At 44.5% G+C, this 19,520-nt stretch overlaps 1 protein-coding gene across 1 annotated transcript in view; it reads right to left on the bottom strand.

Moving 5' to 3' along the window:
* Positions 1–10,637, bottom strand: part of ZNRF3 (zinc and ring finger 3) — a 66,436-nt gene extending 55,799 nt beyond the window's left edge. The window contains exon 1 of the mRNA XM_059485479.1: positions 10,462–10,637. The gene's annotated coding sequence lies outside the window, so the exon portion shown is untranslated. The remainder of the gene's footprint in view (positions 1–10,461) is intronic.
* Positions 10,638–19,520: the final 8,883 nt, after the last annotated feature.

Raw genomic sequence — 19,520 nt, 5'->3', positions numbered from 1 at the left:
CCATCCAGTTGTTTCTCTAATTTTGTACATTACAAAGTTCTGTTTACTGGCATATTTCAGAAACTCTCACTGCTACATTAGTAAGTTACAGGTCTCTGTTTCCCTGCTGCATGTCCATAGTAAGAGAAACCTTACTCTTTGAGCAAACTGTTTATATCACATAGAAAGCAAGCACTTTCCTCCTGTGGTTGATTTCCAGTGCTATTTATCCACCCAGGCAGTGACATTGATTTCACTTGCTGAACTAGAAATGGCTGTATCAGCAGAGAAGTGCAGCTACAACAGAAATGTCTAAACCCACAGACCTTTTCCTCTGCACGCTGTGCATTAAAACAAATTATCATCACTGAAAGAATTTTTTACTAAGTGAAACCATTCAAAATAATACACACAAAAATCTGCTACTTCAATAATGGTGTTCCAGGTTTACCTAGGAGATCATCCTGTAACAGAAAGCGTACAGAACTTCAGAACAAACAGTGAGTGCAGCAGAGAAGGATACAGGAACCTGCCTGAACTACCAGCATCCACATGGAGAAGTTCCAGGAAAAAATGCCACTGCTTTGCTGTCCCAGTTGGCCATGGCAAAGTTTCTGTGGGTCAGGACATCAGGAATAAGGGAATCCACATGATATCCATCACACAGGGCTAAGGGGATTCAGCAGAAGGGAAACATGGCAGGGAAGGAGGAAAAGAGAATCTCACAGCAGAAGCTGAGGGAACATTTTCTTATGACCACAATCTGCCTCCTGTGGCACCATCAAGGTAAAGGTAAATCACAACAAGGCCCAGGACACCAAAGCCAGAGGTATTTGAAGTGCCCAAACCCCACATCTCTGTTTATTAAAGCACAGAGCCAGCTCTGAGCAGCCACTGCCAGTGGAGCAGGGAAGCACTGAGGCAAAGAAGCCTGAGATGGGTTAACACTTGAATGAAAGCTCATCCATCAGGTGTCTTTTTTAACACTCCTGCCCAAGGCTGGTCAAAGTTTCATTCAAGCCAAATGATCCAAGTGGCAATTTCCTTCTAAAATTTTTTTCCATAATTTCTGATCAGCTGCTATTGGGAGCCAAATCTTAAGTTTTCAGTTCCTCTTCACACCACAACCTGCTCCTTCCTTAGGGTCTGTGACAAACATTTCTGTGATTCCTGAGGGTGGTCCAGGTCTGAGCCACTGCAGACCCACCTGAGTTTACACAGGTAATGGAGAAGGATTCACTGTAACTGGGTTTTGCTCAAATTCTGTTTTATCTCTTTTACATTGTGTCTGTAGCAAGGCTCAGACAAGGAGCTGTGATCCAGTTACTGGACAACCCCCAAGCTGCAGGAACTAGAAAGGAAATCAAGTGGTTCCCCCCTTTAAGTAAGTACTTAAGCAATATTTCTGTAACATAAAACCACTCTGATGTCTACAAATCCAAAAGAGACCAAAGAGTAAACAGAGGGAAAGAAATTTTGTTGTGTGAGGAAGAACTTCTGCTCCAGTTAAAAAGAATACACACTGGAGTGATCTGAAGCTGCCTATAAATATTCAAGAACATCAAAGCCGGTCCTGTTAAATTAAAAATGCTGTCACACAGATAGGAACTAGCCTCTAGCACTGCCAGCTTCAACATGTGAGCCTCTGATCTGAGAGGCAGAGGCTCAGCTCTTCAAGAAATTTTATTCAGCAAAAGAAGAGGAAAAAAAGTGAACCAGCAGTTGAGTTTAATAAGGATATTAAATACCTTATGAGTGAGCTAAGTAGAGCTTAACTCTTTCAGGACACTTCAGCCCTTTCCCTGAGAAGGTCAGGAGCTTCTTCCTATACAACTTCCAAGGCTGGGGTGTCTCTGGGCTCCAGGAAAGTTCCCACCCAAGCCCCTGAAACAAACACTTAACACAGACTTTGGAAACAGAGATTCTCTTGTACTGCATACCTCACACACATGTGCATACATTCTGGCTGTTCCTCATCAGGGATCTATGTTTAATACTAAAGCTGTCCAGAAAGATTTCAAATCACCTGCCCATGGCTGTCTGAAGAAAACAGGAGTGGTAGACAACAGAATTTCAGACCACTTCATGTGACTTTTGTTATTTGAGGACATTTAGCTCTGGTGTGAGAAATTAACCCCAATGTGCAACTACAACCATGTTATTTCACTGTAGAAAAAACTCTGCCAATTCCCAGTATCCAAACCCAAAAAGATTATCCCTGATAGCTCAGAATGAGGGCAACTCTGGAAGAGTAGCTTTCTCAAATAAAATAGTAGAAAACCAAAATACTATCATACTTTGGAAGTTCTTTAGCATTAACTAGTCCACAATGTCTTTTTATCAGATGCAGCTTTGGGATGTAAAAGATAGTATCTTCTAAGGAGGCAAAACACTGCTGGCTACCAGACTGGGGATACCTTGTCTCAGAGCAAAAAGAGGTCTCCAGACCTTGGCTCCTCCTAAATACTGAACTCAGCAGCATCCCTTGGCACTGTTTCAAGAGTTCATTTCTTGCTCCCAGCCCTGCAACACATCATCCAGGATATCTGCCAGCTTGGCATCCAATCCTAAAGTGCTCATCTACTCTTTATTCTCACAGCAGGCAAGACAACATCTGCTCTAAAAGGTTTCTAAATAAATACAAATCAGGTATGAGAAAGCATGCTGGACCTACTAAAATACAACACTGGAATGGTGACCAATACCTTTTCCTATTTTATCACACACACCTTTAGAGACTGCTTTAGGAGAAAACCCAGTGTGCCAAAGGAAAGGGCAGCAGCTGCTACATTGCATTTCCTAACCTCCAAAGCCAGCAAGGATGGGCTAACAGAACAGAAAACACTGTGCACACAATTGGCATGCTGTATATAGAATATTGATGTTTTATCTATGAGACACAGGTATTATTACTGTTGCTGTTGTTATTAGTGTAAAACTGATCAAAGCTCAGTTAAGTTGCCATCATTTATCCAAACTCAAACAAGTCTATAAATCTTCAAGGGCAGTCTCTGTGAGGAAAATAAAATAAAATTTAAAAAAACTCATAGCCTTTAAAAGAAGTTCTTCTCCATGAACCACAGAATTGTGAAATTGACCTATGAGTGTAAAAATTTCTAACAGAATGCCTTCTGCATTTCCAGTTCAGGCCTTCAAAGGTACATTTCTTCATGTGTCACCAAAGCAGGCAGTTTAAAAGCTCAAAACTTGCAGTTCCAAAGGTGAACTCAACTGCAAGTTTGGTTTGAGCCTCTTCTGCTTGGGGGAGGAGGGGCAGAGTGGAATGGATAAAGCAAGAAGTAGAGAAGAAGGATTTTTCACAGCCACACTTAAACCACTTTTTATTGTGTGTATTTTTTTAAAGCAGGCAAGCATCAAAAGCCTCAAAATAGGAAAACAGAACTTGGCACAAACTAAGCTCTTTTCTGAATTAAAAGCAATTTTTCAAACACTACAATCAGAAGTATTTGAAAGTTGCTTACCAAGCACATGCAGTAAATTCACAGTAGGAGGCACATACTTGCAACATGCATGCCTGTACAGCTAATTAAACACTTGTACTCAAACCATGACTGCAGACTCTAAACCATGGCCCTTCCTTCTTCTCAGGCCAGTCACCTCCTCACTGCTTCTTCCATTTGCTTCACTGCTGAAAATTATGCAAAATAATAAAGCAGCTTAAGCTCAGGGAAACCAACAGAAAGCTTAAGCTGGCCATCAGCTTTAGAAAACAACTAAAATCCTCACATTAATGCACCGGGTAACATGTGTCTGGGAAGCCCAGAGAGTCTGCATATATTAAGCTGCATATTTAAGGTTGTACTTGTGTCTGGAACATAACAGGCACCTAATCAACCTTTGTAAACTGGCTCTTCATCTTAAAGCCAAGTGCAACAACAAAAGTCTCTAAGCAGCATGAAAAGGAAATTGAAAAAAAATGAATGAAAGCAGTCTGCCACTGTGAAGAGGACACCCTAAGTCACCAGAGGCCTGTTTTCCTGAGCACTGCTGCTCAAGCCTAATGTAAGCACAGCTTCACCAATGGGATAAGTGCAGTCAAGTGCAAATTTTGGGAGTCTCAGTTGGGAATCTGCAAGATCACACTTCCCTGGTCACCTCTGGTTTGTGCCAAGCAGTCGAGAAAAATGCAGAAAATATGATTACTCTTTTCCTTAATATGAATCTTCTGCTGCTGTTTTAACAACTTCAAACCACACCTTTGTTTAAAAACAATCTGTTTTTCCTTTGCTGGTCTCTGTGAGTGTGAAGGGCCCTCCTTTTAAGCCAGGAAACAAGAAATAAGGCCAAGCATTCAAATTGCATTCATTCTGTTTTTATGTGCAGGCACACGCTTTGGCTTGAACATATTTGAATACTGCAGGGCAGATGCCCAAAACAAGAGATAGAATGTACCAGTTCACACTTATAGCTTCCTAAATTGAGCACTTCCAATGTAGTAAATGTATTAATGCAAATACCTGTACCACCTACATAACTGGGTAGAACATACAGCAGATTATTGCACTACAGATTACTGCATCCAGATCTTATCTTTCCTTAACCAGTCCAATGCTGGCCTCCTGAAAGCATTCATACTTTGAAAAACCATTTCTGAAAGTTATTTTGGTTCAGAAGGGCCTCACTTTGCAATTCCAAAACAAGAACTAGAAGACTGTAATAAAAAAAAGGGAGCCTTTTAAAATACACACTCCACCACAAGATGGTATAAACTGGAAGAAAATTACTATGTATGCTAATCAATGGTTTTATCCAACTACTCAAGAGTTTCCTATAAGATCTGCTGGCACTAGAGCTGCCTCCAAGTCTGCCACACTGAATAATGTCCTCTGGACACTTCACCTGGTGTCATTTCAGCCGTGCTGCCCAGCAAGGGCACCAGAGAGGTGCTCAGGGGGGCTGAGGGCCAGTTCCACCCATGGGCCATGGCTGGCCACAACTGCTGGTAACATCAGGAAGCAGGCTGTAATTAGATATAAACCACTGCAGTCACGTAGATCCAGTCTAAACATAAATAAATATATATATAAATGAAAATAAATTCTCCAAATGGATGCATGTTGAACAGTTTTTGAGTTTTCCTACTTCCAACTCTGAAACAAGCCAGAGGAGCACATGGAAAAGGAAGTGGTCAGCATCCTGCCACCAAAGGCAAGGCTTTCAACAGGGCAGAGCTTCAGCATCTGTGAGGAAGTTTAACTAAGCATACGGACACATGCAGAAAAGTTACCTGAACTCCCACAAAATATTCTCCCCACTTGATTCCCCACCTTTACTTGGAAGTATGGAAACTGCACTGGTAGGTCTGAGTACTGAGCCAGTGCTGTGAGCTTTCTGCTTTTATTTACTTGGTTAACCTACTTTATTCCTCTTCCTCTAAATGGGTCACATTAGCATTTTTTGTTCTTTCCACTCTAACTTCTCCATACTTAAATATCTTTTACTGCATTTTCTTACACTGTGCCTCCCACCCTTTCTTCAAAGAACTCCCTAAGTTTTGCAACAAGGTTCTGATAGGAGGATTCTGGTATTGCTGCAGCTCTGTGCAAAGATAAGAGATACTTGAGCTTCCTCCAGAACCAGTAACTCATCACTGAATTTGGTACCTCATCCTCAGATCAGTCCCCTCCCATGTCTTTTCACCACCATTCTAAGAGACATCTTAAATATTGCAATGCTGAAGAATTAATAAAAAATAAGCATCTTTATTTACAATATCACAGCTAGAAGCCAATGGGAACAGGCAACTCCTGGCAAAACAAGCCAGCAATGATGGGACTGGGCTGGAGCTCAGGGTGTGAGGACAGTGCTCAGTGTCAAGACAAAACAGTACAAGAGGATAAAAACCTAAACAAGACACCTTAGCAGGCTGCCTTCAACTACAGCACACAACAGGATAAACCATGATTGAAGCTCTTTTTAAAAAAGGACAGAGGGAGGGATAAAACTGTGAAACAGCTGGACCAGTCTGTCCTGAGATCAAGCCCAAGACAACACCTCTGCTGTGAGCAAGCTGCTGTGCATTACACCCTACAGAGGCTGTCCAGGTATATGAACCATGCAAGGCCACTTTCCCTAAGTGATCTCTCATTTTGGAAGCAAATTATTCTTCCTTTAAGGACACAATGACAAAGCCAACCTGAAGCCCAGATGGATGCATTGTGCCTGATGTCCTCAGGATCATTACTGCAAGCCACAGACTCACAGCTGGGTATGGAAACTAACACAAACCCAATCACAGGCGCCTTCATATTCTAAGAGGATAACTAGCAAAGAAAACATTCAATAAGACAGTGACTCAAAGCCACAAATAATTCCACTTCCTCATTTTGAGAGGCCTTCAGGCACTCAGCAAGAAGAAACTTAACCTGCACGTTCACAAAAGAACAACCAAAAAAATCCGAAAACACTTATTTTTGTCTTCTACTCTCAAAGGACACAAACATTCCCTTGATTCAGCCTCCTGTGATCATGGCTAGACATCTTCTGTATCTGCACAGTTATTTCAAGTCACTCCTTTCAACACCATCAAAACCTGCCAATGCTTCTGAGTGAAGTTTGCATCCTTTGGTAACTTTTGCATTTTGAAAAAACAGAGGAAATATTCAAAGCCATTGAAGTAAGGGGTGGGAGGGAGATGGAAGGAAGGAAGGAAGGAAGGAAGGAAGGAAGGAAGGAAGGAAGGAAGGAAGGAAGGAAGGAAGGAAGGAAGGAAGGAAGGAAGGAAGGAAGGAAGGAAGGAAGGAAGGAAGGAAGGAAGGAAGGAAGGAAGGAAGGAAGGAAGGAAGGAAGGAAGGAAGGAAGGAAGGAAGGAAGGAAGGAAGGAAGGAAGGAAGGAAGGAAGGAAGGAAGGAAGGAAGGAAGGAAGGAAGGAAGGAAGGAAGGAAGGAAGGAAGGAAGGAAGGAAGGAAGGAAGGAAGGAAGGAAGGAAGGAAGGAAGGAAGGAAGGAAGGAAGGAAGGAGCACACAGGCTCTATCTTGCAGTCCAGTTTGAAACCTCACCACCTTCTACAAGAGAAAGATGGGCAATAATTTGCTACTAGGAAGTATCATGCAAGAAGCTGGGAAGTGTTCCACTTCTGTTTTATTCCTGGAGCTTAAAGCACTGAGTTATGCTTGCTCTCCCCAGACTGTTACCTTTTGAGCACAAAAAATATATGCAAGTGGAGATTGTTACATCATCTACACGCTGCTCCAGTTCAACGGCTACGTGAAGTTCATCATTTCCCTGCTGAGGCTTCCAAGCAGAAACAAACCAACCAAAACACAAACTTTCATTGCACAAGAAAAACCACCCATAATATCCTCAAATCTCTCCTCCATGCTGTTTTTCTCCAAAATTGTATATCTCAATAATCCACACATATTACTGTATTCAGCAGTAGCTTTAAGGCAGGAGTACAAAAAAAGCAAGACTGAGAGAAAACTGATAATGATGAATGTGCATAATTTAAAGTTTTTGACACATCACAGGCATTAAATTTGATCCTCTTTCCTAAGCACCTCACCTGAGCAGTGCAATCACAACCATAACTTTATAAGAAATGTGATATTAGATGCTCCACAGCTTAGCTATCAAGCTGAACAAGCAACAGGAACAGGATCTCACCAGTAGCAAGTAGATTAAGATACACAACCTCACTCTGAGCAATAAAGCCACTGCTGTCAAATCAGTGATTTTTACTGTCCAAGCACTGTCAGTCTGTGGCCATGTAACACTGAGTTTGAGACAAGGCTACATCTGAACTTTTGCCCTGAATGGTAGGAGAAATTTCAACCATAGAGAGTTCTCCAGTGATAATTTGTTTCAAAGCAATATATCATTTCAGAGGTTTCAACAAAGTCTGGTTTTCACAGTCACTCTCTAACCAAACATCTGCAACTTCCAATCTCTTGCCCATATCAGTGGCCAGTATACTGCCCCAAGAAACATGGGCTATTCCTGTATGCCAGATACCACCAGAATTGTCAGAGTTTCCAGCAGTTTAAGGACCAGCTGACACAGCAACATGAGGATGAGTTTGCTGAATACAAACTGTGGCCACATGAAAGAAGGCATATGAACATTTCATCTCTCTGAAGAGTTATTCTGGGGAGACACTTGACCCTAATAAGATTCATTCACAATAACTTGAGAAACAATATAATAGCACACCACTACTGGATAGGAATCTGACCAATAACCAGTTCAGGAGTGGATGTATGACCTATCAAAAGCTGAAAGTGCATTGTTTCTTAAGGTTGGGGTTTTTTTGTTCAGACTTTCAAGACCAATGAGTAATTGATGCTATTAACATAAACAAAAGTAAGCCTTTGTGTAGTCCCAAAACCACAATTCCTTTGATCCATTCTTTAATGTGTGCCTGATTTTCAAGAACTTCTAATATTTCATCTTAAAGAAAAATGCATCTTATTCTTGAAAGAGCTGTGTGCACTGACAAAGGGGCTGGGGCCAAGAAGAGCTTGCTTCACTGACTGATGTACAACGAGCTGCTGCTGAACAGGTTCTGAGTGGCAACAGCTTCATGAGCCTTTTCTAAACCTCACAGTGAGCTTTAAATGGTGATCCAGAACAGCAGAGTCAAAATGTTCTACAAAAACACAGCCCAGCTGAAAAAAAGGAGGCAAGACAATGCTGTGAGAATCTTGATCAGTTTTGGCTCTGATAAACTCTCTTTCGGGATGAGATAGAGGAAGCAGGACATTGACAAGAGATATTATATGCAATCTAAAACCTCAGCAGTGAAAATACAACTGAGAGAATTCAGCCTAGCTGCTCTGGAACAGTATCTGCCAGGTTCTCTCCTCTGGAAAAAAAGAGCAGCACACACAGCTCATAAAAAAAAAACAAACCCAAACCCGTGCATGGCATATGTTATCTAGCATGCATCCCGATGAATAAGCAAATCAATTTTTGAGTGATAAATGACTGTAAAAGATTTGCCACACCATGTGACTTTCACTGTAGTTTTTCTTATTTGGCGTGCTGGCTATTCAGGCATGAAGAGGAAGCAGACAGGTGATGTTACAAACAGTAAGGCCTGCCAAAGTCTATTTAATACCCTGTTTCAAGTTGTGCAAATCTGAGTCTTAAGAGAACAGTTTATTTTTTTCTCCACTTTTACTTACAGTCACCAAGAAAGTATGACCTCAGCCTATCTTCTGTTCTTAATACTAACACCTGACACAAAAGAACCTTTGAAGTCTCCTGCTGGCCTCAAAGACACTATTAGGTCTTAAAATGAAAAAGCACTAAAAGGTTAAAAAAACGTCCATGTCAGTTCCAGCCCCTACTAGCACCACCTCTTCTAAATGTCATAATTATAACTTAATGGGTCCATCCCTCTTTTCTCTGAAAAATTACCTTACATCAGCAATTTGGCCTCTTCTGCTTCCAAGAGAACTTTTACAAGAAATCATCCCAGCTGAAATTCTTTTGAAATATCAAGCATTCAAAAGCAGTATCCTTTACTTAGGAAAAAAAAAGTTATTTTGATAGTAATGTATTTGTGTTTGTAGAGCTTTAACAGTGGTTTCTATAACCTACTTGCTACCAGTTAGATTCTTGTAAGTTTTGTATGGATATTTACGTGTGTATGTATGTGTACATATGCATACATATATGGAACGCAAACAAACCAACCCCACAGCTGTTAAAGAGAAATAAAGATTGCTATTGGCACTTGCTTAACAGTCAAACTTACTAAAATACCATTCAAGTAATTTTTCTCTACTTAGCCAAAGGGGGAAAAAATAAAGTCAGCAATTACAAGCAACTACAAAGGAATTAGATAAGCACTTTAAGAGTTTCAATAAGAGTAAAGGGTAGGTGCGTTCAGCCAAAGACAAGAACCATTTCTCTGGTGAGCCAGCCAGGCACAGCTCTGCACGAAGCGTGACGCGGTGGGAGCCGGGCTCCGGGGGACCCCGAGCGCAGCAGCCCCGGCTCCAGCCCCGAGCGCCGCCGGGCGCGGAGCGGTCAACGAGCGGCACAGCCCGAGGGCTCAGCACCCCATGACTGCCGCAGCAATTCCAGCCCGGGCCCGGCCGCCCCCGGAGCGGAGCAGCCCCGCACGGCTCCGGCCGCGCACCGCCGGCGGCTCCGGGACCGGCAGGGGCCGCCCGGCGCGGCCCCGCCTCCGCCCGCCCGCCGGCCCCGCGCCCAGCGCCCAGCGGAGGGGCGAGCGGAGCGGAGCGGAGCGGAGCCCGCCGCGCGTGTGGGGCGGCCTCGGCTCCGCCCGCTCCCGCCGCCCAGCGGAGCCCGCGCCGCGCGCCCGGCTGTCAAAGCGGGGCGGCCCCGCGAGCCGAGGCCGGCGCTGGGCCTTTGTGCGCGGGCGCGCATCTGTCACCGCGTCCCGGGCCGCGCGGCGCACGTGGGGCGGCGGGCCCGGCCCCGCTTTGTGCCGCAGGTGCCGGGCCCGCGGAGCCATCTTGGGGCAGGCGGCGCCCCCCGGCCGCGCTCACCTGCACGATCTCGCCTTCGGCGCTCAGCGTGGCCCCCGCGCGGGAGAAGCGGCCCTGCAGCCCCGTGGTGTAGGTGGTGTAGTCGCCGCTGGGGCTGGACTCGAAGAGCACCACCTCCACGAACGCCGTCTCCTTGCCCAGCGCCGCGCCCGGCGCCGCGGCCAGCAGCACCCCGAGCAGCAGCAGAGGCGGCGGCAGCGGCGGCACGGGCAGCCCCGCGCCGGCCCCGCAGCCCCTCATCGCGCGGCGGGAGGAAGCGGCGCCCCGCCGCCGCGCATCTCTCCCGAGCGGCTCCAGCTCCGGGGCCGGGGTCCCGGGCCGGTCAGCGTCCCATGGCAGCGGCCCTCCCGCCGCGCTGCGCCCCGCTCCTCGCTGCCGCGCTCCCCTTCCCTCGCCCCGGCTCCTCTCCGCCCTGCCAAGCCGCTTCCCTTTCATCTGCTCCACGTGACGGCCACCACGGGGTTATCCCCGCCCTCCGCGCCGCGCTGACCCGCTCGGTCCCTCCCGCCGTGCACACACCGCCCGCAGCCCCGCCGGGTCCGGCCGAGCCCGGCGCTTGCCGTGGCTGCCGGCGGTCCGGCCTGGCCCGGCCCGGCCCCGCGTGGGTCTGAGAGCGAGCGGCACTCGGGACGGCCCTGCCGGGATCGGCTTTCCACGCGGCCGGGCCTGCAGGGCCGGGAGGCGAAGGGCAGCCCCGGAGACCTGTGGCAACCGCCTGGGCCCGCCGCTGCCGGGGCTGCTGCCCGGGGCTGCCGGGCTGCGGGTCCAGGGTCGTGGCGGCTCGGCCCGGCCGCTTCCCGGCGCTGCCGCGGCCGCGGGCCATGGCCGGTGCGTTAGGCGCGGACCCCGGGCGCGGTGGCACGGCCCGGGTGGACGCGCCCCGGCGGGCGGAGCGGTGCCCTGGCAGCGCGGGTACCACGGGCACCCATCCTCCGCGGGCACCCATCCTCTGCAGACACCGCTGCGCTGCCCGCCGGACGTGCCAGCTATTCGCAGGTGGCACCCGGCGGGCTCCTCGTTTGTATCTGGGCTCATCGGACCCTAATCCAGCCTCCTGAATCTGCGTTAGGGAGGCTGGGTTACCTGGGCTCATTTGCTTGGCTGTGAATGCAAGCCTACAAAACCTCCACCAATGATGAGGGGAAAATGTGTTGGTAATGATTTTCGGTTCAGTCTCGCACAAGAACTGGATGTCAGCCAGTTACACGTTTTTCCATTAAAAGTATGTACAGCTAAGTCATGGAACTCATTAATACGTGGTGTTACACAGTCTAAAAATATAACTCAGTGACAAGGAGGATTGAGACAAACTGATCCAAGATCCCTTGTTGGCTATGAAACACAATGTTTGGAAACAAAGCCCAGCCCTAATTCAATGGCAGAAGAAATAATACCATAGTCCACAAATGGCCAGCTCTTTTCCTAAATGTACTTTGTTACAGGTGAAGACACAAGGTAATGTCTTCCTTAGCATGACACAGTGAGCAATGTTAGCTTAACACACCATGGAGGATTTCTTCAGTGGCAAAGGGTCAAGAAGGGATTGCAGGACCATAACTCTGGGCTCCTACAGTAAGCCACAAAACACCCACCTAAGACTGCAGTACAGTGGATCAAAGGCTACAAAACTACTGCATGTTTAGAAAGGGACATCACTGTGGTGCACTATGCAAATTTAGATGTGGTCAGCAGGTGATAATTTTTGATTACAGGTATGTTTCAGTACAATTTCAGAAATGCGTGGCATCTAGTGTACTAAATAGAAGCGTTTTAATCCCTTAGTGCAAATTACCTCTACTTGATTTTCCTTCTCCCAAATGGCTGATGCTTAGCCAACATATGGTCTGCTACATCACAATCAACATAGGAACAGCTTAAACTGTCTGGAAGCTACCAACAGAAAAAATATGTGAATGGGGTTCTATACAGCAAGTGGACAGATCCTATGCCTGAAAAAAGAGTTGCTGAAGATCTGATCCATTCCACTTGGACTACAGACACAGCAAAATTGCCTTGGAGCAGCCTCACAGTCAAATACTGAGGAGTGACATGAGGCACTAGGTCTCAGGTCACCAAGTTCCCTCGACTTGGGCAGAAATCCAAGCAGGAAGTTACAGGAAGAGAATGGACTGTCTATCATTAAAGCATCGAATATTTCTAATTGGCATCCTGCCCAGCTGGCAGTATAGAGTTCACAATTCAGTTGTGCCATAATACTTCAGATATGTTTTCTTTTTTTCCCCCTTAATGACAAACTGAGGCCCAGGGTCTGAATACAGAAGTCTCAAGCATTTATAACTACAGCTGAGGACAGTGAGAGCTGTGATTTGAGCAAAACTAAATTATATGCAATGCCAAATGGTCTGAGAAAGTGTTCTCTAGGCACTCAGTCTCTTGTTTCAAGTAACAAGTGACAGAACCAGAGGAAAAAAACTCAGGTTTCATCAGGAGAGGCTTAGACTGGATATTAGGGAACATTTCTGCATGGAAAGAGTTGTCAAGTGTTGTATCGGGGGGCCATGGATAGAGGTGGAGTCACCATCCCCCTGGGGGATTTAAAAGATGCGTGGATGTGGCACTTGGGGACATGGTTTAGTGGCTTAGCAGTGCTGGAGGAATGGTCGGACTCAATTGTCTCACAGACATTTTTCAACATAAACAATTCTATAATTCTGTCTCAGAAGCAGGCAATCAACACTAGAGGATGCTTTTGACACTGAACTTCCTACACCTCATTTCCCTTGCAAAGAAATTGATATTTTAGAACCCTCCTCCCTCTGCTCTGGAGAGAAAACAAAGTTAGTGAAGTAGCCACATAATACATACACAATGCACACACACACATATATATACACAATAAATCACATAATAAATGTGATGAACATTATAGAAAAAGCCCAAAACAATTTCCTCAGAGCAGACCAGCTGTCCATAGGAAGGATAAAAAGCCTGGTTAACTCATTCACCAGTCCAGGTGTTTTCAGGAACTGATAACTCGGACTACTGCCCACATTCCCTGTATGTTGCTCTGCAGAGCTTATTTCCTAAGTAAATTATATTGGACCCTCTTAATAAGCAATAGAACAAGTGCTATCCTTTTCCCAGTAAATTCAAGGACATGTATACGCCTGCCCTTGTTCCCTGAGACAGAATTGCACAGCAGAGAGTTTTCGGGCTGACTTGGAGCTTTGCTCGGACACACCCGGGCGCTGGCGGAGCTCTGAAGGAGCCGCGGCAGCTCCGAGGGCCGCGGGGCGGGGCCGGGCGGGGCGGGTGCAGCGCGGCACCGCCACCAGCGGGTGGCGCCCGAGAGCCGCCGGGGCCGCGGGACGTGCCCGGGGCGAGCGCGGAGCCAGAGCGGGGCTGGAGGGTCCGGCAGCACAAGGGTTAAAATATCTCCCACAGCCCCGAATCTTCTTCTTCTTCTTCTTCTTCTTCTTCTTCTTCTTCTTCTTCTTCTTCTTCTTCATCATCTTCTTCTCCTTCTCCTCCTTCTCCTTCTCCTCTTTCTCCTTCTCCTCCTTCTCCTTCTCCTCTTTCTCCTTCTCCTCCTCCTTCTCCTCCTCCTTCTTCTTCTTCATCTAGCATCTTCATCAAGCATCTCAGGCAAATCTTACCATTGCCCTTTGGACCTGAAAGCCCATCGTATTTGACAACGCTTTTACTATAGATGCTTTACTAACAGAGCAAATCAGTGAGGATATCAGAGACAAACCATTATAGATTTGTCCCTCTCTAAACACCAGCTGCTACCTCTGGGGAGTCAGCAAATCAAAAATGTAGGAGGCAGGAGACGGATGATTTATGGAAGTGATGGTTTTGTCATTATCAGCAATTATTCTAAATTAAAGTAACAAACCATTGTAGCTTGTCAGCTTAATTAAAGAACAAAAAGAAAAGTTTTTGTCAGTGGATATTTGTACTAAGAAAAGAAATTCGTGCAAAGTGGCTTTGCCTCTTGCTATTTCAGGTTTGGAAACACAATTCAAGTAAATCAGCATCGAAGCAATGCAAAATTACCACTTGACTAGCCACAGCAACTTTGATTGTAACAATTTTTCCTGAACAAAATTTGTAGTTAATGTTTGAATAGTTAAGGCAATGTTTTAAACAATATGTAGTCTTTCAAATCTGTAAAAACATGGTGACTGGGGAATCCTTCACCTCTCTGTACATATAATTGTCCACTGAAGGGAAAAAATAATAATTAATCACGTCTGCAAAACTGAATTATGTAGATTGTACTGAAAATACCCTTATTTAGATAAATTCAGTCCTTTCTTTTTGCAAACTATTCCCCAATACACAGTACAAGCTCAAATTAGAGTTGCAAGAGGTTGCATTAGTGCTTGGTGCTTTCCTTCAGAGTCCTCACCAGGCAGGCACAGCAGATCATGTTACCAAAAGCAGAAAAAACAATTCTAAGAAACAAACGTGGGAAATTATTTCTATATGCTTTTTGGTCATCTAAAATCTCTGCAAGGAGTGTCAGGAACAGAATGGATTTGGAAAAAATGTGGAGCCATATTTTCCAAGATTCTCAGTATTCATTCTGCAAGAAAGACCCTCAAATGCATCCATAGAAATGTCATTTACTGTGCTGCTGTGTTCCTGAGGCTGCTCTGTATAACATCTACTCACTTCCAGTTACAGTTGCACTAATCCCAGACTGCTGTTAATTTCATGTGTTCATTAGCTCAATGCTTAGCAGTTTCCTCATTCATAATATTGAAGAAACCACCAATGAAATTTAATATCAATAACACACCCTGCATATTTCACATATTTATATACAATCTAGATATTGACATTTCTGTATTTCATTCAACATTGTTGTTAGTGTTTCTGGAGTAAATATAGGGTACAAGTTGCTGTTCATGAAGCCCTACTTCAAGTAAAAATATAAAATGAAGAATATTTAAACATTGCAGAATAAATTTGAACCACATGGTTAAAGTGTATGATGTATCAGCTGCTAACACTAATTGCAATATGAATGCTTTATGCTAAAGCCAAAAAATAGACATCACTGCTTCTGAGCACCAAAAGCAAAAAGCACTCTTAAAATGTTATAGGCTAAAATGAAGGAATTCCTACATTAACAATGGATTGATTCATGTGATAGTGAGTTAAGAAACTATTTATTTCATCTTGGGTTATCTATTATATTAAAGACTGACATAAGTTAAAAGATCTGGCTGGCACTTTTAATTAATCACCTTAAAATCACTCATTTTCCAAATTTAACTACTAGAACAGGATCTGTTTAATTAGTAGATTAAGGGCTTTAGCTGTCCCTGTCTGTTTACATAAGAGTTATCATTAAAGTCAGTGCTAACAGAGCAAATCAGTGAGGATACCAGAGACAAACCATAATAGACTTGTCCCTCTCTGAACACCTGCTGCTACCCTGTGCCCCCTGGGGAGTCAGCAAATCAAAAATGTAGGAGGCGGGAGGAGATAGATGATCCTGACAATATCCCCCACATTTGGGGTCCTGAACTTATGGTGAAACAGAATTGATTCATAACTTGACATTTCCTGATAATTTCCCCTTCTCATACAGGGTCACATGACAGCTGGAGACAGGGTTCTGCATACAAAAGGGCACCCAGATGGAAGAATATAAGGAAATAAATTCAAAATTACAAAACAAGAAAGCTTCCAGGACTCTCAGGGGCTCTGGACTTCTAAAATAATTTCAAAGCCTAGGGAAGTTCTAAGAAATAAGAAAAGATTTTCCCTTTTAAATGCTGGCAGTGCTCCAAAGAAGAGCTGGCTTCTGCCAACAGGAAGCAGCCATCAAGTTTTCCTAAGCCTGGTTGTTTACCTCCCTGGGTATTTTCCAAGAAGAGGTTCCAGTTCTGAACCAGGATGCGCAAACAAAAAGACTTACTGGAACAGGAGCTTTTAGGTATGTGAGATTTCAAGTGAAGTGTTTTCCTCAGAGAGCTTGCTCAACATGTGAGACACTGGCACAAAAGCCAGAGCAGCATTGTTGGTTCCCTGGGACAGAACAGCAGCAAGTTCAGCCTCTCCTGTACTGCCCAAGCACATTCTGCAGAACCACCCCAAAAAATGCACTTACTGCATCATCTCAAGTCAGTGTAGGACCTTTGCCTTTTTTCTTTTGCTTGTGACTACCACCTCTAATGTGTCATTGTGCATCAGCATACACAGGTGAGCACAGCAGCTCCTGTGGCATCCCCAGAACCTCCAAATCCTGTGTGCTCTGCACAACTCTCTGGTTCACATTTTCCTGCCAGCAGGAGGAGAGAGCCCTGCAGGGGAACACTGTGCTTGGGACCAAGCTAGAAAGAGAAAAGCCAAGGAGATGAAGTAGGACTACACATGGGAATAGGTACTGCAATCAAACCACAGCAAAGCACCAGAGGTGCCAACAGCTGGACCTTTTAAAGGGAAAGGGAATCCATGCAATGGGAGCAGAATCAATAGAGCAGTAGAGGAATGGTGTGGGAAGGGGATGGGCCAAGCTGGTTGGAAGCAGAGGCCAGAACTACAAAGCAAAGCAATAACAACTACAACCTCCTCTTGACCTGTGGGATTCCTGCAGGGATCAGGGCTGCCCACCAAACAGATCACCTGAGCTGAGCCCATTTTCCTGGCTGAGTGACCAGTGCTGTTTGATTCCCAGCTGGACTCTCTCAGGGACTGGCAGATGGCATAAACCTTCCCAAGGACATCCAGTGGCTATGTATAAAGATCTGTTTACATTACTAATGTTTGCAGAGTTTTCCCAGTAACTTTTCATTCTTCCAGAACTGGGCACAGGGTTGCCAACCTTTCTGTTTACTGTGGTGTGGATATCTTGTCTTCTTTTAAATTCCCAAACCATTCCCAGTGGTTTGCTCCAAGCTCTGAATGTGCAAGAGAAATTTCCTTCTCTGTCTGACAGAAAGAATCAAATCAAGAGATCTTTATCTCAAAATACTGCCATGTTCTTGTAAGTGGATAGATTTTCCCTTTCTATCAGCAATCCTTGGCAGTGTGAGGGGGAATAGGAAGCTGTCTATAGACTGGGACCTCTGCTCCTTAATAAACATGTCAGTTTTCTGGAAAAAGATAGTAAATTGGCAAACAAATGCCACTGTTACAAAACTATATAAATTTGTTAATTTCTGGTCTTGCCTGACACCAGTGAATTCTTGAGTTTCAGAGGAGACTAAAAATGAAGCAAATTGGAATTACAATGCAAGTGAAATTCAGGGGAAAAAAACCACTATGGAGATAGATATAAAGGAACATGCAAGGAATACTGTGAGCCTTTTATAGAGATTGATTGATCTCAAATTTACTGTTATCACTCAAAAAGACAATATATCATTTGACTGTTTTAAGAAAAATCACTGTGTCTTTTCCATGCTTTTCTGGTGGTAACCTGGGAACAATCACAGAAGCCAATGAAGCAGAATCCCTGTAACTTATTAAGTGTTAATGGAGAAGGGATGGGAGCTGAGTGAAAATCACCTTTCTGAAGGGCTTGCTTGTGGCAGGGTTAAGAGAAGGGAAAGCCAATGTCACTTTGGACAGCATGCAGGCAGGGTGGCAGCTCCTTGCTGATGATACAGATTCTGCATATTCCCTGAGTCTGAGAGCACTAAAACTTTGAAAAATGCACTCCTGAATCCAAACGTGTAATGACAAAATTTAAGAATAAGTAAAATTTGTTTACAGGTTTTGAACAACCTTGTTTTAGGCTGCTAAACAGGTTCTCTTCTCATTTAATCAGCTATTGATACAGGTATGGGAACACTCCAGCTGGTGTCAAGAACTTGGGGGCCTGGGCCACCATCCAAGTATTTTCAGACACACATTTGGCAAGCAAGCTCTTTCTCAGATTATCTTCTCTCTATGCCCCCCTCCTCCATTTTACTTTCCTCCCCTATTCCCCCTTTTTTCATGTGTAGATAACATTGAACACACATTTCTTTCTCTGTATCTGAGATTACACAAGGGTAAAGCCTCTCCACCTTCGTTAAACAAAATTATTTCCTCTGCTGGGTTGGCCACCTGGAACATAAAACATAAAGCTGTTTTAGCAGGAACTAATGTGGTTTCTGGCAGGACAGCCAACAGAATCCTCATTGGCACATCCTTGGTGGTGGTGCTGAACCCCCCAGCAGGGTGAGAAGCATTCTTGAGTCACGTGGATCACAGGATTAAATCAAATGACTGAGAAAAAGAAAAATACAAAGACCAGAATGTGTAAACAGTGAAGGGGGGAAAAAAGTGGAAATCAGAGATAAACTTGAAGACTTTTTGTTAAAACTCTCTGAAAGGGTGTCACAGTGTAAGACCAGCTTTATGGACCTTTTCTTAGGCACTCTCTTACCCAGTGACTCAACCATATATTTAATAAAACACTTTACATATCCTAATGGTATATAATATTTGTGAGCCTAAATATATTCTCAGCAACTGCCTCAGAGCTCTCTTAGTACTACTAAACAATTCAAAAGGCCTAGAATGCAGGGTGTCATGCCCTTCTTTTGCTAGCTATTACTGCCAACAATAATGGATGCTGTTATTATATTCAGTAACAATGGACAGCACCAGTGCCAAGGGCAGATTCCACTTTTGTTGGTTACACATCACTGTGAAGCAGCTCAGGCACCACTACTAGCACATATGTCCCTGTACTTCTGTGGGTTATTCATGATCACAAATGTTTGTTGCAAAAGGAAACATGATTTACATGGGCTCTGGTTCCACATAAAATTAGATAGGAAAATTAAATCACCTGCAGACAGAAGGTGAGGATTTTTCTTCAGTCGTAATACCAAGACATATGGATATCTTTATGATAAATCATATCGTGATAAATCAGATCTCCTCAGTACAGCTGTAAATATTACAAATCAGAAGTGTTTACCCCACTTTTCTTGCAAATAAGGGCGACTTTGAATGGATGTCTGAAATCTGAAGCAGTTATTAATACTGAATCTGCATTTGGAAGAAAAAAGTAACACTTTAAAGTGGGAATTAGAATTACAGAAGAAACATGAGGCCAAATCCAGAAGAGACACACAAAAGAGAAG

The sequence above is a fragment of the Ammospiza nelsoni genome, chromosome 18 (assembly GCF_027579445.1).
Source record: "Ammospiza nelsoni isolate bAmmNel1 chromosome 18, bAmmNel1.pri, whole genome shotgun sequence".
In the NCBI taxonomy this organism is placed as follows: Eukaryota; Metazoa; Chordata; class Aves; order Passeriformes; family Passerellidae; genus Ammospiza; species Ammospiza nelsoni.
This window is presented reverse-complemented; position numbering and strand designations above follow the sequence as displayed.